Source organism: Puma concolor, chromosome B3 (assembly GCF_028749965.1).
Source record: "Puma concolor isolate L17-30 chromosome B3, mPumCon1.1.hap2, whole genome shotgun sequence".
NCBI classification, from domain to species: domain Eukaryota; kingdom Metazoa; phylum Chordata; class Mammalia; order Carnivora; family Felidae; genus Puma; species Puma concolor.
In genome coordinates this window covers 139,832,461-139,848,062 of record NC_141672.1, presented here as the reverse complement: position 1 = coordinate 139,848,062, position 15,602 = coordinate 139,832,461, and the positions used below count along the sequence as shown (strand labels likewise).

General features: G+C 47.1%; 1 long non-coding RNA gene across 1 annotated transcript in view; it reads left to right on the top strand.

Annotated features, from left to right (window-relative positions):
- The first annotated feature begins 3,106 nt into the window (after nt 1-3,106).
- Nucleotides 3,107-15,602, top strand: part of LOC147580432 (uncharacterized) — a 26,221-nt gene continuing 13,725 nt past the window's right edge. Inside the window, exon 1 of the long non-coding RNA XR_015252898.1 lies at nt 3,107-3,271. This is a non-coding gene — a long non-coding RNA (uncharacterized LOC147580432). The remainder of the gene's footprint in view (nt 3,272-15,602) is intronic.

The window sequence follows — 15,602 nt, the reverse complement described above, 5'->3', positions numbered from 1 at the left end:
TGAAGAGAACACAGGCTGTAATCTCCCCAGACGGCAACTGAAACAACTTTTTTCTAGATATGTCTCCTGAGGCAAGAGAGACAAAAGCAAAACCCAACTATTGGGATTTCATCAAGATAAAAAGCTTCTGGGGGTGCCTGGGTGGCTCAGTCGGTTAAGCGTCCGACTTGGGCTTAGGTCAGGATCTCACGGTTCATGAGTTCGAGCCCTGTGTTGGGCTCTGTGCTGACAGCTCAGAGCCTGGAGCCTGCTTCAGATTCTGTGCCTCCCTCTTTCTCTGCCCCTCCTCCGCACTCTCTCTCTCTCTCTCAAAAATAAACATTAAAAAAATTTTTTGATGTATGTATACACCCATGAAATGTCACAGTCACTGTGGTGATATAGCCATCACCCAAGAAAGCTTCCTCGCCACATGGTTAATATACAGAACAGCTTTATTGAGCTAGAACTCACATACTTACAATTCACACATACTTACAATTCACCCACATAAGGGTATAATTCAGTGGTTTTTGGTAGGTTCACAGTCATGCGTGCAGCACCACAGTCTATTTTAGAATCTTTTCATTCTCCTCCAAAGAAACCCCATACCCATTAAGAGCCGCTCCCCATGGCCTACAGGTGCCCCAGCCCTGAGTTCTTTAAAGAGGATTCCAAGTCCATCTGTACTTTCTGCCTAAATTCCCTCCAGCTGGTCTCAACCCAGGCCCTGTGGGCAAAGCATTGTGTGATAGGGACAGAAACTCCCCCGCAAGCAATAGGAACTGTCAGCTGTGTGGCTGACCCCAAGACAGGGATAGACCAGCCCTTTACTGTCCACCTGCATGTTCTTGCCGACCTTGTGTCACATTCTTATATAAACCTGGAAGTGGGGCACCTGGGTGGCTCAATCGGTTAAGCATCTGACTTCAGCAGCTCAGGTCATTATCTTGCACTCAGTTTCTGGGTTTGAGCCCCGCATTGGGCTCTGTGCTGACAGCTCAGAGCCTGGAGCTTTGAATTTTTTTTTTTAATGTTTATTTATTTTTGAGACAGAGAGAGACAGAGCATAAACGGGGGAGGGTCAGAGAGAGAGGGAGACAGAATCTGAAGCAGGCTCCAGTCTCTGAGTTGTCAGCACAGAGCCTAACGTGGGGCTCGAACTCACGGACTGTGAGATCATGACCTGAGCCGAAGTCGGATGCTTAACTGACTGAGCCACTCAGGCGCCCCTAGAGCTTTGGATTCTGTGTCTCCCTCTCTCTGCCTCCCACCTCAAAAACATAAATAAACATTAAAAAAACAAAAAAACATTTCAACCTGGAAGTATCTTCAGCACTTAGGGGACAGTCTTTGAGACACTAGTCCACTGTCTTCCTGGTGTTGGCCTCCCTGAAATAAAATCCTTTCCCGTTTTGCCACTGCTCATTTATCTGCCTTTGAATTCTGTCAGCAGCATGTGGCCAAACATGGTGTTTTGGGGAGCCCCGGAGCCAGCACCCCTGTGCCCTGGCTCCACAGTGACCCATCTACCTCCTGTCTATGCATTTGCCTATTCTGGACATTTCGTATATGTGGACTAGACCATATGCGCTTCCTTTGTGACTGGCGTCTTTGACTTCGTGTTCAAGGTTCATCCATGTTGTATCGGTTCTGATGGTTAAGTATTTGAGGAGGTGTCCGAATGCTTCCCAAAGCAGCTGCACCATCGTGTGTTTCCATGAGCTGTGTATGGGGGTCTAATTTCTCTTTATCTTCACCAACATTTGTTATGATCTTTTTTTTTTTTTAATTTATTTTTGAGAGAGAGGTTGGGGGGAGGGGCAGAAAGATGGAGAGAGAATTCCAAGCAGTCTCTGTGCTGTCAGCATGAAGCCTGCCCCCATGGCTCCATTTCAGGAACCATGAGATCCTGACCTGAGCAGAAACCAAGGTCAGGCACTTAACAGACTGAGCCACCCAGGAGCCCCTGTTATAATCTTTTTAAATGTATAGCCCCTCAGGGAATACGAATTCTATCTCATTGCTGGGTGGGGGAGGGGCGGGTGGGGAAGGCTTTGATTTGCCTTCTCTGACAGCTAATGATGTAAACATTGTATCAAGTGCTTATTGGCCATTCACATATTTTCTTTGGAGAAATGTCTTCAGATGCTTTGCCCATTTTTAAAATTTTATCAAGTCATAAGTGAGTGTTCTTTATATATTCTCGTACAACTCCTTTATCAAATAAATGGTTTACAAATATTTTCTCCCTGTTTGTAGGCTTTTTACTTTCTTGATGGTATGTTTTAAAGCACAAAAGTTTTAAGATTTGATAAAGGCTAATTTATGCATGGTGACATTGTGATTTATTATAAGAAATATATATTTGGTCTCACAGATTCCCACACTTGGGATTCTGGTGTTGAGACTGATAAAGGTGTCCTTTGTTATGGTGATGAGGTGACTTTTGAAAAGCCCTTAAGGGTGAGGGCTGGTTGCCAGGGGCTCCAGCCACGTGTTTAGAGCTGGAACTTCCAAACCCACCCATGACCTCCAGAGACAGGCTGGGGCTGGAGGTGCAAACTGCCAGTGATCACCGACCTAATCAGTCATGCCTATGTAATGAAGCCTCCTTAAAAACCTAAGAGACAGGGTTCTCAGGCTTGCCAGCCAGTGAACACATGAAGGTTTGGGGAGAGTGGCGGCCCTAGAGAGGCCCCAGTTTTTGCCCCATGCATCTCTTCCAACTGGCTGGTTGCTGCATTATATCCTTTTATAATGAGCCAGTGATCAAGTGAGTAAAATGCGTCTCTGAGTTCTGTGAGTCGTTGTAGTAAATTAATTGAACCGAAGGAGGGGGTTGTGGCAATCTGATTCATAGCCAGCCAGTCAGGAGCACAGGTGACACTTGGGCTTGTGACTGGCATCCCTTTGGATGTCGGGGACAGACTTGTGAGACTGAGCCCTTAACCCGTGGAATCGGATGCTGTCTCCAGGTAGAGAGTGTCAGGATTGAGTTCAATGCTCCAACACTGACCTTGTGTCTGAGCGTCACTGGTGTTTTGGTGTGGAGAACCCCGCCCCCAAACACGCATGCCCTTTGGAATCAGTCTTTGAACTATTCAGATGGTGTCAGAGAAGTGGGATTCGCTAGCTGGGCCCTGGCTCCCAGAAGCAGTGGTTTGGGAAGAGAAAAGAAGGCATTCCTGGGTGGCCACGTGGTCACCCTGGGAGTGGAGCTGCAGGCATGTGGCCCCCAGCTACTAAAGGCAAAGTTACCAGTGGAATTCGGAGATACATCCAATCTTGGGTATGTGTGTGCGTGTCACTGGATGCATCGGGAAATGCAGACTAGTAAGAGAAAGGCAAAGTAGTGTTCCCGTTGGTTCTTGTTACCTATAACAGCTACCCTAAACACAAAAGGATGCCAGGTCCAGCCTTGATTCTGGAGCAAGCTGGGATTTCCTGGGGGTCTGAGCCTGGGCCATGAGCCTCAAAGCCACCCCCGAGGGGAAAGTACACAGGACAACAGAAAATACCTCTAAGACTTGGGTCACGGAGAAAGTAGTTGAAGCAGAGGGTATAGTAGGAGGACCCCTCTCCTTTTGTGGACCCATCTCATCAGCCTCCTGGGAGACTTTACCAAAGCGGACCCGGAGAGTAGCCTGTGTGGGGGTGGGAGGTGTCTGGCCGTGAAGGTGGCAGGGTGGAGAGCAGGTTTGGATTGATGCAGGACCCAGGGCTCTCTGGGGACAAGCACAGAGGGCTGTGTGCGGTCCAGACACTCAGAAGGGTGTTCTCGAGGGGAGGGCCAGCCTGTAAATCATGTTTACCCTGAGACGGGGGGACTAGCCACCCCCCCATAAGTGTGAGTGCAAAACCAAAAAACAGTTCCGGAAGCTGTATCAAATTTGCTGTCTCAGCTTCTTCCCCTCTGGGGTCTTACAGATGCTAATAAAAAAGTTAGGTTGATTAACATTTATGTCCAATAAATGCGAAGAAAGGTGGATGTTATCAAATAGCCCTGCATGTTACTCATAAAAGCAAAAATTTGGAAATACCTAAGTTCCCCAAACGATGTATCTGTAAAGTAGAATATTAAGCACCTGACGTTCATGGGAAATGAGGCAGGTAGGCTACAGCTGTCTATATAGAACATGACCTTAATTTTACTAAAAGCAACCACAGAAATCCCACATACACAGAGAACCTTGGGGATCTTAGTGAAATATTAAGGGATGGTTGATTTGGGGGCGATGGGATTATAGGTGTTTTAAAAGTGTTTTAAAAATACATCTCAGTATGGAGGCGCCTGGGTGGTTCAGTTGGTTGAGCGTCTGACACTTGATTTCGGCTCAGGCCATGATCTCACGGTTCGTGAGTTCGAGCCCCACGTCGGGCTCTGCGCTGACAGCCGGAGCCTGCTTGGGATGCGCTCTCTCTCTCTCTCTCTCTCTCTCTAAATAAATAAACAGTAAAAAAATAAATTCCCAGGATTTTCCTATATTCTTTAGGGGGTATGAATTACAGTACTAGCATACTAGCCCCCCACAGGTATCACCTCCGGGTTAAGACCGAGTGGCTGTGGAGGAGAGGCTAATGGTAGCCTGGGGGAGGGGAGGCGGTAGCTGGACCAGCGCACGAATCACCTGGAGGCGCTAAAGGGTCTTGGTGAGCTCTGCCGCAGGTGTGGCCTGGGTGCCACCAGGTGATTCTAGGATGTGGCCGGCCTCCCACCGGGTTCCGGCCAGGCCTTCGGGGTCGAGGCTGTCAGCACGGCAACAGGAGAAGCAGGACGCCGGGCGACTCGGCCACTTCACGGCCACAGCAGCCCTGTGAGGTGGAGCCCAAGCCCCGCATCCCGCCCGAGCCACGCAGCTCCCACCACGGTTTGTAAACTTCGTGAGCAGCCCGAGTGCTCGTAGAGCTCCCTCTGTGCTCACTGCTCCCAGGGGCCGGTATATGGGAGCTCCTTCCGACGGTCACCCTCGTTTTTCCTGTGCCCTCCCCCACCCCGTCTCCCCTGCTCTGCTGCACGGGAGGGTTAGGGCACCCGGCGTCTCGAGCTTAGGTATGCATTTGAGACTCTGACTCATTAAACCTGGGTTCGGCCCGGGGAGATGCGTTTTAACATGCACCCCGGTTGTTCGAATGCAGGAGATCCAAAGACTGAACTCTGAACGCTGGTCCAAGGGCAAACCATGGGCTGCCGGTCAACACGTGTGGGTTTGACACTGGCTGTGGCCGGGCCAATTGCCCAACTCAGTGAGCCTTGGGGGTGGAGGGGTCATCCACAGGAAGGGAGCCTCAGAGCCCTCCAGGGTGTCAGGATGGGCAGGATCGTGAACAGGTCTGTGGGTGTCCAGCCAGTGAGCGCCCCTCACCCTGTCAGAGCCCTCCCCAGTGTGGGAGGGGGGGGAGGCTCATCCCAAGGAGACAAAACAGTGACAATGACCCAGGTGATCTGCCACAGCATGGGAGGCCTGAAATGGCAGTCAGTGCTCACACCTGGCTGTTCCATCCTTAGAGGACGGAATGATGTGAACTTCTCAAGCTCTACGCCTTCATCTTTCAGTGCCTTCCTGCCAAGCAGGAAGAAACAATTACTTTTCTTACAAAGGGGTAGATGCCATCATCCCCATTTTCCAGGTGAGGAAACTGTAGCTCCGAGAGGTCAGTGTGTTGGCCCAGGACACAGGAGTGGGGGGCACCAGGGTGGGAACTTGCATCTGCTTCCGGACCCCAGCAATCCAGTCATCCCTGCTGCCTTCCCGGGAGCTGCTCTCATTCCGGTGAGGGCCCCCTGGGCTCCCTGGTCCTAGAGAGAGGGGCAGAGCGGTTGGGCCTACTTCTGGCTGCAAAGCCTAGTGGGGTTGGGGCTCAGCTGCCTTGGAGGGGAGGGGCTGAGTGGCCACCACAGGACCTGGCAGTTGGACAGTCCAAACGGGGTCTCCCAGCAGGGAGGGCTTCCCCTGAAATCACTGGCACTGAAATTGCTGCCCTCTAGACCCGGCCTTGCTGGCAGAGAAGGGGCGGTCCCTACCTGCTCAGGCCCCAGGACTCTCCACCTGTCTTTATTCCCAGCACTCCTGCCTTGGGATGAGGATGTGGACAAGGTGACCTTCAGCCCATTCCCAGGAGCAGAGGACGGGGCTCAACCTTCTGTTCTGGCAAGCTGGGGGGAGAGATGAACAGTCTCAGAGCGGGGAGGGTCCAGCCCATGGAAGAGCAGACCAGTGGGTTCTAGGTGTAAGGAAGGCACACAGGAAAGGGGCTGGATTTTCCTTGGCTGTCAGGGAAGACTTCCTGGAGGAGGAGACAATTCAGCCACACCAAAGGAGGGTATTGTGAACCAGGCAGAGGCCCAGAGACAAGAAGGCGCTCCGAGCAGAGCCCTGTGCTGGTGTCCGAGCCAGGCTGGTGGAGAAGGCCTGTCAGCCCTCCAGGGGCCCTCCGGGTCAGGTCTGGACACTGTCCAGCACGAGTGGAGGGCTCCTGATTCGCAGGCCGGAGGTGCAGAGACTCGTGCATTAGGCCCAGGAACAAGCATTCAACCTTCCTCATCAAATCCTCACAGCAAGTCTGCCCGTTAGATCCTGTCTGTCCCTTCTGAAAGGGGAAAGGGAGATATATTTTAAATAACTTGCTCAAGGTTGCCCTCCCCAGTCTTTGTTCACAGCCCCCTCAAAATGGAGTGGGGGCCCCCCACTTGGCCCACTCCTGAGCTCCTCACCATCCCGGCTCCCGCAGAGAGCATTGTCTGGGGTGCCCAGAGTCCTGCTCCGAAGAGACCAAGGCCAGGCTGGGAGGGAGCCAGGTTGCCCAGACAACCGTCAGCTGCAACTCGGAGGCTGGGGGGGCCGGTGGGGGTGGGGTGGGAAGTGCAGAGACCCTCAGGCGGGAAGGGGTGACAGGAGGGCTCTGTTCCAGGAGCCACTTAGAGCCAGCCCTGCCCCAGTCAATTCTCCCACAGAGGCCCTCCTGAGTCTCCCTCCCCTTCTCCCTCCGGAGGGTCCACGACCATTTTGCAGGAAGCAGTGTCCCAAAGGACCCTGGGTGGGAAGCTGCCCAAATTTCGGAGCTGGGTCCTGCAAGTGATTACCATATGAAAAGAGGCTCCCAGGGTCTGGGGAGGAAGCCAAGCCCTGACCCCTTTCCCACATGGGACACCTCTGAGGCCGCCTCGGGTGGTGGGGGAGGGGGGGCGGTGGGCGGGAGGGGTGGCAGAGCAGTGTCTAGGTCCTCCCTCTGGGTGGTCCGGGATCCCTGAAAATGTGGGGGCAACATGAAGGAAAAAGAAATCTCAGAATCCAAGGACAGGAGGTGTGGGGAGCGGGGCCTGGGAGGTGCTGCGAGCTGGAGCGGTATCTGGTCCCAAGGCTACGCCAGGGATGAGGCCATGGGTCCCCCGGCAGTGAAGGGACTTCTCCGTCTTGTTTCTGATGCTCTAGCGCTCCGTTCAGCTCAGCTCTGCTGTTACTGCTTTCCAGAAAATAACAAAGCCCGTGCACTGTATTTTTTTCTTATATTGCAAGCTCTTTTCTGGAGTTTTCTTCCCGGATTTCTGGCGCAGATTTTTGTCCTGTTGCATTAGTTCCCACGCTTCCTGTAGAGCAGACCCCTAAGCCGCAGACCTCTCCCAGGCAGCCTGTAGCTGGCCGGCCACCCCTGTGCCCGGGCTCTTCCTGGGGCGGGGGAGCCTCACCCCAAGGCCAGGTGGTGGGTGCTGTGGCTGACCCCAGAGCAGGCTGAGGCTCAGCAGCGCCGCTCACTGGCAGGTCCGGACCGCGGTTTGCGCCTCCAGTGTTCTGGAATGAATGAACCTCCTCCCTGCTGTGGCCTCCCAGACAGAGCCTGCCCCTGGAGCGGAGGAAGGGAGGGCCTGGGAAGTGCCCCTGGCCCTGCAGAGGGTGTCTGGGTGTGGGGCGTAGGCCAGCGGCGCCCCCCGGTGACAGCCCGCCGCAGTGAGTGGGCGGGACGGCCCCTGGTGCTTCCCGGACTTGCCGGGAGGCAGCGACCGCTTGGCAACAAAAGACTCTTAAGATGAATCTGTGCGCTCCCACGTCCTGGCATTCGGGCAGGACCCTCTCCTTTGTGGGTGTCAGGTGGGGAGCGGTAGTCAGGATCCCCGAGGCTCTAACCCCGCCTTCTTTGCAGGACACCACACGGTGTGGCCTGCTGGGTGTCGGGTGCAGCCTTCGGAGTCTTACAGTAGGCAGCCAGCAGTTTGGGAAAGGAAATGCCTCGGCCTGTGCATTTCTGCGGCTTCTCAGTGACCCCCTCCGTTCTGAGATCGGACCCCCAAAATCCCCGGGCAGCTACATGCAAATGGTGTTTATCTTTCCGCATTCATTTTATGTTTTATATATTATTATTTTTGCCATAAATGCTTTAAAACATTTGGGGGGGGGGGTTTATTTGAGAGAGAGAAAGCGTGCAGGCGTGCGTGTGGAGGAGGGGCAGAGAGAGAGGCAGAGAGAGAATCCCAAGCAGGCTCTGCACTGTCGCCCGGAGCCCGAGGTGCGGCTTGAGCTCATGACCGGTGAGATCATGACCTGAGCAGACCCAGGCGCCCCTAAAGCATTTTAATTCCATCCTAATTAACATACAGCAATCTATTAGTTTCTGGAATACTGTGCAGTGATCCAGCAATTCTGTACATGACTCGGGGCTCAACACAGCAAGTGTGCTGTTAATCCCCTTTACCTACTTCCCTCCTCCCCCCACCCCCACCCCCCCTGGTAACCATCGGTTTGTTCTCCACAGTTCAAAGTCTATTTTTTGGTTTGTCTCTTTATCCTGTGTTCATTTGTTTCTTAAATTCCACCTATGAGTGAAATCATATGGTATTTGTCTTTTTCTGACTGGCTTATTTCCCTTCGCATAATCTATACCCTCTAGTCTCATTCATGCTGTTGCAAATGGCAAGATTTCACTCTTTTTATGGCTGAATAATATTCCAGTGTGTGTGTGTGTGTGTGTGTGTGTGTGTGTGTGTGTGTGTGTGTGTGTGTAATATATTATATATATACTTTGTTTTTAAAGTAAGCTCTACACCCCATGTGGGACTTGAACTCACCACTCTGACATCAAGACTTGCATGCTCTACCGACTGAGCCGGCCAGGAGCCCTGACACCACATCTTTTCATACCTTCATCCATCGATAGACGCGTGGGCTGCTTTCATAATTTGGCTGTTGTAAATAATGCTGCCATAAACATAGGGGTGTATGTATCCTTTCAATTAGTGATTTGTATGGGTAAATACCCAGTAGTGCAATTACTGGATCGTAGGGTACTTGTATTTTTAACATTCTGAGAAACTTCCATACTGTTTTCCAGAGTGGCTGCACCAGTTTGCATTCCCGCCAACAGCACAAGAGGGGTCCTTTTTCTCCACATCCTCACCAACGCCTGCTGTTTTCTTATAGCAGGCAGGTGTGAAGTGTGACAGGTGTGAAGTGATATCTCATTGAGTTTTGATTTGTATTTCCCAGACGATTAGTGATGTTGAGCATCTTTTTATTTCTATTTTTATTTTTTTGAGCACCTCTTCACGTGTCTGTTGGCCATCTGTATGTCTTCTTGGGGAAAATGTCTATTCATGTTGTCTATCCATTTAAAAAAACTGTTTTTTAATGTTTATTTATTTTTGAGAGTGAGTGCAAGTGGGGGAGGGGCAGAGAGAGAGCGAGACACAGAATCTGAAGCAGGCCCCAGGCTCTGAGCTGTCAGCACAGAGCCTGACGCGGGGCTCGAACTCGTGAACCACAAGATCATGACCTGAGCCGAAGTTTGATGCTCACCCAACTGAGCCACCCAGGCACCCCTTGTCTGTCCATTTTTTAATTGGATTGGTATTTGTGTTTTGGTGTTGAGTTCTAGGAGTTCTTTGTATATTTTGAATACTAACCCTTTATCAGATATGTCATTTGCAAATATCTTCTCCCATTTCATGGGTTGCCTTTTAGTTTTGTTGATTGTTTCCTTCTTTGTGCAGAAGCTTTTCATTTTCATGTAGTCCCAGTAGTTTATTTTTACCGTTGTTTCCCTTGCCTTAGGAGACATATCTAGAAAAATATCGCTACAGCCAATGAGAGAGAAATTACTGCCTGTGCTCTCTTCAAGGGTTTTTATGGTTTCAGGTTTTACTGTCAGGTCCTTAATCCAGTTTGAGTTTATTTTTGTGTATGGTGGAAGAAAATGGTCCAGTTTCATTCTTTTGCATGTGGCTGCCCAGTTTTCCCAACACCGTTTGTTGAAAAACTGTCTTTTTCCCATTGCATACTCTTGCCTCCTTTGGCAAAGATTAATTTACCATAAAATTGTGGGCGTTTTCTTGGGCTTTCTATTCTGTCCCATTGATTTATGTGTCTGTTTTTGTGCCAGTACCATACTGTTTTGATTACTACAGCTTTCTAGTATCACTTGAAATTTGGAATCATGATATCTCCAACTTTGTTTTTCTTTTTCAAGATTGCTTTGGCTGTTCAGGGTCTTTTGTGGTTCCATACAAATTGTGGGATTGTTTGTTCTAGTTCTGTGAAAAATGCTGTTGGTATTGTGATAGGGATTGCATTAAATCTGTAGATTGCTTTGGGTGGTATGGACATTTTAATAATCTTTTTTCTTCCAATCTATGAACATGGAATATCTTTCTATTTGTGTCATCTTCAGTTTTTCATCAATATTTTACAATTGTAAATGGAATTATTTTCTTAATTTGTCTTATTGCTGTTTCATTATTACTGTGAAGAAACAAAATAGATTAAAAGAATTTCTTTAACATCTATATTTATTTTTGAAAGACAGAGAGAGAGAGAGACAGAGCATGAGTGGGGGAGCGGCAGAGAAAGAGGGAGACACAGAATCCAAAGCAGGCTCCAGGCTCTGGGCTGTCAGCACAGAGCTTGACATGGGGCCTGAACCCACAAACCATGAGATCATGACCTGAGCCAAAGTCAGACGCTTAACTGAGCCACCCAGGTGCCCCAAAATGCAACAGATTCTTACACATTGATTTTGTATCCTGGGACTTTACTGAATTCATTCTTGCTTACCAATTTGGATGCCTTTTATTCCTTTTTGTTGTCTGATTGCTGTGGCCAGGACTTCCAGTAATATGTTGAATAAAAGTGTTGAGAGTGGACATCTTTGTCTTGTACCTGGCTTTAAGGAAAAGCTCTCAGTTTTTCCCAAGTATGATATTAGCTGTGGGTTTTTCATACATGGCCTTTATGATGTTGAAGTCTGTTCCTTCTAAACCTACTTTGCTAATGGCTTTTTTAAAAAGATTTTACTTAATTTTTTTTTTAATTTACATCCAATTTAGTTAGCATATAGGGCCACAATGATTTCAGGAGTAGATTCCTTAGTGCCCCTTGCCCATTTAGCTGATCCCCCCTCCCACAAACCTTCCAGTAACCCTCAGTTTGTTCTCCATGTTTATGAGTCTCTTCTGTTTTGTCCCCATCCCTGTTTTTATATTATTTTTCTTTCCCTTCCCTTATGTTCATCTGTTTTGTCTCTTAAAGTCCTCATATGAGTGAAGTCATGATTTTTGTCTTTCTCTGACTGAGTAATTTCACTTAGCATAATACCCTCCAGTTCCATCCATGTAGTTGCAAATGGCAAAATTTCATTCTTTTTGATTGCCGAGTAATACTCCGTTGTGTGTGTGTGTGTGTATGTGTACACACACACATACACACACACACACACACACACACACACACACACACACACATATATATACACACACCACTTCTTCTTTATCCATTTATCCATCGATGGACATTTGGACTCTTTCCATACTTTGGCTATTGTTGATACTGCTGCTATAAACATTGGGGCGCCTGTACCCCTTTGAAACAGCATACCTGTATCCCTTGGATAAATACCTTGTAGTGCAATTGTTGGATCATAGGGTAGTTCTATTTTTAGCTTTTTGAGGAACCTCCATATTGTTTTCCAGAGTGGCTGCACCAGCTTGCGTTCCCACCAACAATGCAAAAGGGATCCTCTTTCTCCGCATCCTCGCCAACATCTGTTGTTGCCTGAGTTGTTAATGTTAGCCATTCTGACAGGTGTAAGGTGGTACCTCGTTGTGGTTTTGATTTGCATTTCCCTGATGATGAATGAAGTTGAGCATTTTTTCATGCGTCGGTTGGCCACCTGGATGTCTTCTTTGGAGAAGTGTCTATTCATGTCTTTTGCCCATTTATTCACTAGGTTATTTGTTTCTTGGGTGTTGAGTTTGATAAGTTCTTTATAGATTTTGAATACTAACCCTTTATCTGATATGTCGTTTGCAAATATCTTCTCCCATTCTATCGGTTGCCTTTTAGTTTTGCTGATTGTTCCTTCGCTGTGAAGAAGTTTTTTATCTTGATGAGGTCCCAATAGTTCATCTTTGCTTTTGTTTCCCTTGCCTCCAGAGACATGTTGAGTAAGAAGTTGCTGCAGCCAAGATCAAGGAGGTTTTTGTCTGCTTTCTCCTCGAGGATTTTGATGGCTTCTTGTCTTACATTGAGGTCTTTTTTTTTTTTTTTTTTTAATTTTTTTTTTTTTCAACGTTTATTTATTTTTGAGACAGAGAGAGACAGAGCATGAACGGGGGAGGGGCAGAGAGAGAGGGAGACACAGAATCGGAAACAGGCTCCAGGCTCTGAGCCATCAGCCCAGAGCCCGACGCGGGGCTCGAACTCACGGACCGCGAGATCGTGACCTGGCTGAAGTCGGACGCTTAACCGACTGCGCCACCAAGGCGCCCCAACATTGAGGTCTTTCATCCATTTTGAGTTTATTTTTGTGTATGGTGTAAGAAAGTGGTCCAGGTTCATTCTTCTGCATGTCGTTGTCCCAGCAAGTTTTCCCAGCACCACTTGCTGAAGAGACTGTCTTTATTCGATTGGATATTCTTTCCTGCTTTGTCAAAGATTAGTTGGCCATACGTTTGTGGGTCCATTTCTGGGTTCTCTATTCTGTTCCTTTGATCTGAGTGTCTGTTCTTGTGTCAGTACCATACTGTCTTGATGATTACAGCTTTGTAATACAGCTTGAGGTCTGGGATTGTGATGCCTCCTACTTTGGTTTTCTTTTTCAAGATTGCTTTGGTTTCTTTTCTGGTTCCATACACATTTTAGGATTATTTGTTCTAGCTCTGTGAAGAATTCTGGTGTTATTTTGATAGGGATTGCATTGAATATGTAGATTGCTTTGGGTAGTATTGACATTTTAACAATATTTGTTCTTCCTATCCAGGAGCATGGAATATTTTTCCATTTTTTCCATTTTTCCATTTTTTTGTGTCTTCTTCAATTTATTTCATAAGCTTTCTATAGTTTCAGTGTATAGATTTTTCACCTCATTGGTTAGATTTATTCCTAGGTATTTTATGGGTTTTGGTGCAATTGTAAATGGGATCAATTCCTTGGTTTCTCTTTCTGTTGTTTCGTTGTTGGTGTATAGGAATGCAACCGATTTCTGTGCATTGATTTTATATCCTGCAACTTTGCTGAATTCATGAATCAGTTATAGCAGTTTCTTGGTGGAATCCTTTGGGTTTTCCATATAGAGTATCATGTCATCTGCGGAGAGTGAAAGTTTGACCTCCTCCTGGCTGATTTGGATGCCTTTATTTCTTTGTGTTGTCTGATTGCTGAGGCTAAGACTTCCAATACTATGTTGAATAACAGTGGCAAGAGTGGACATCCCTGTCTTGTTCCTGTCCTTAGGAGGAAAGCTCTCAGTTTTTCCCCATTGAGGATGATATAAGCAGTGGGTCTTTCATATATGACTTTTATGATCTCAAGGTATGATCCTTCTATCCCTACTTTCTTGAGGGTTTTTATCAACAAAGGATGCTTTGTCAAATGCTTTCTCTGCATCTATTGAGAGGATCATGTGGTTCTTGTCCTTTCTTTTATTGATGCGATGAATTACAATGATTGTTTTGTGGATATTGAACCAGCCCTGCATCCCAGGTATAAATCCCACTTGGTTGTGGTGAATAACTTTTTTAATGTATAGTTGGATCTGGTTGGCTAATATCTTGTTGAGGATTTTGCATCCATGTTCATCAGAGAAATTGGTCTATAGTTCTCCTTTTTAGTGGGGTCTCTGGTTTTGGAATCAAGGTAATGCTGGCTTCATAGAAAGAGTTTGGAAGTTTTCCTTCCATTTCTATTTTTTGGAACAACTTCAAGATTCAAGAGAATAGGTATTAACTCCTCCTTAAATGTTTGGTAGAATTCCCCTGGAAAGCCATCTGGCCCTGGACTCTTGTTTTTTGGGAGAGTTTTGATTACTAATTCAATTTCCTTACTGGTTATGGGTCTGTTCAAATTTTCTATTGCTTCCTGTTTCAGTTTTGGTAGTGTATGTGTTTCTAGGAATTTGTCCATTTCTTCCAGATTACCCATTTTATTGGCATATAATTGTTCATAATATTCTCTTATTATTATTTTTATTTCTGTTGTGTTGGTTGTGATCTCTCCTCTTTCATTATTGATTTTATTTATTTGGGTCCCTTCCTTTTTCTTTTTGATCAAACTGGCCAGTGGTTGATCAATTTTGTTAATTCTTTCAAAGAACCAGCCTCTCGTTTCATTGATCTGTTCTACTTTTTTTTTTGGTTTCGACAGCATTGATTTCTGCTCTAATCTTTATTATTTCCTGTCTTCTGCTGATCTTGGGTTTTATTTGCTGTTCTTTTTCCAGCTCTTTAAGGCATAAAGTTAGGTTGTGTATCTGAGACCTTTCTTCCTTCTTTAGCAAGGCCTGGATTGCTATATACTTTCCTTTTATGACTGCCTTTGCTGCATCCCAGAGGTTTTGGGCTGTGGTGTTATTTTCATTGGCTTCCATGTACTTTTTAATTTCCTCTTTAACTGCTTGGTTGGCCCATTCATTCTTTTTTTTTTTTTTTTTTTTTTTTTAAATTTTTTTTTTTTTTTCAACGTTTATTTATTTTTGGGACAGAGAGAGACAGAGCATGAACGGGCGAGGGGCAGAGAGAGAGGGAGACACAGAATCGGAAACAGGCTCCAGGCTCTGAGCCATCAGCCCAGAGCCCGACGCGGGGCTCGAACTCACGGACTGTGAGATCGTGACCTGGCTGAAGTCGGACGCTTAACCGACTGCGCCACCCAGGCGCCCCCCATTCATTCTTTAGTAGGATGTTCTTCAGTCTCCAAGTATTTGTTATCTTTCCAAATTTTTTCTTGTGGTTGATTTTGAGTTTCATAACATTGTAGTCTGAAAATATGCACGGTATGATCTCAGTCTTTTTGTACTTGTTGAGGGCTGATTTGTGTCCCAGTATGTGGTCTATTCTGGAGAATCTTCCATGTGTACTGGAGAAGAATGTGTATTCTGCTGCTGTAGGATGTAATGTTCTGAATATATCAGTTAAGTCCATCCAGTCCGGTGTGCCATTAAATGCCATTGTTTCCTTGTTGATTTTCTGTTTAGATGATCTGTCTATTGTTGTAAGTGGGGTGTTGAAGTCCCCTACTATTATGGTATTAGTATTGATGAGTTTCTTTATGTTTGTGATTCATTGATTTATATATTTGGGTGCCTGTACATTTGGCACATAAATGTTTACAATTGTTAGGTCTTCTTGGTGGATAGATCCC